The sequence below is a fragment of the Pantherophis guttatus genome, chromosome 16 (genome assembly GCF_059756535.1).
Source record: "Pantherophis guttatus breed Tessera chromosome 16, ASM5975653v1, whole genome shotgun sequence".
Classification (NCBI taxonomy): domain Eukaryota; kingdom Metazoa; phylum Chordata; class Lepidosauria; order Squamata; family Colubridae; genus Pantherophis; species Pantherophis guttatus.
The window spans coordinates 4,185,878-4,187,042 of NC_142078.1; positions in this window are offsets into that span (position 1 = coordinate 4,185,878).

Consider the following 1,165-nt stretch of genomic DNA (forward strand, 5'->3'; position numbering starts at 1 on the left):
TAGGGTTGAAGGGACCTTGGAGATCATCTATCCCAACCCCCTGGTCACTGCAAGAGATTCTAGGGCAGTGATGGCTAACCTTTTTGCCATTGCGTGCCAAAAGCATAAATCCACACCAGTGGTGGGTTTCAACATTTTTTTACTCCCGGTTCTGTGGGTGTGGCTTGGTGGGCGTGGCATGACTTGGTGGGCGTGGCTTCATGGGAAAGATACTGCAAAATCCCCATTTCTTCCCCATCAGCTGGGATTTGGGAGGCAGAGAATAGACGGGGGTGGGGCCAGTCAGAATTGTTACTACTGGTTCTGTGGGCGTGGCTTGGTGGGGCGTGGCATGGCTTGGTGGGCGTGGCAGGGGAAGGATACCGCAAAATCTCCATTCCCTCCCCACTCCAGGGGAAGGATACTGCAAAATCCCCATTTCCTCCCGATCAAAGCTGGGACTCGGGAGGCAGAGAATAGACGGGGGCGGGGCCAGTCAGAATTTTTACTACCGGTTCTCCGAACTGCTCAAAATTTCCGCTACAGGTTCTGCAGAACTGGTCAAAACTGGCTGAATCCCATCTTTGGTCTCTCTGCTTGTGGGGCCCATGGGCAAGTGCCCATCAGGCCCAGATGTTAAAACAGCCCTGCCCCGGGGTAGTTTTTCTCCCTTCCCAACTTCTCTCTTTTTTCTTTTTTTAGGAAAGCAGGGACCAACAGTTCTGGCCGGAAGGGAAAGCGCCGCGGGGAGCCAGCGGCCTTTCCCCTCAAATATCAAGGGGGGGGGTTAGCAGTACCCCCACCCCTTCTAATCCCAGCCTCCCCTTCTATCCCTGCAGAGATTCACATGCATGGATGCCGGAGCATCCATAGGCGTGTGAATGTGACTTTTGCAGGCAGAGTTCTGCTCCAGAATAAGTCCGAGGCCGCCACCTGCTGACTATTTTTTGTCTATTTTCCCTTTTTTATGTTTTTGGCTAAAACCACAGCTGGATCCATCCTTAGCACACGTGGGGGGGTGTTTTTTGAGGATCCCGGAATCCCTAATGTAATTATCAGCCTAAAATTAAGCACACACACAAACCCAAAGATGCCACAAACTGAGTTTCGTTGCAACAGGGCAGCAAACCATGGCTAGACAGATGTGGCTTATTCTTCTGCATTCAGGAATAACATCTGGGCGGCA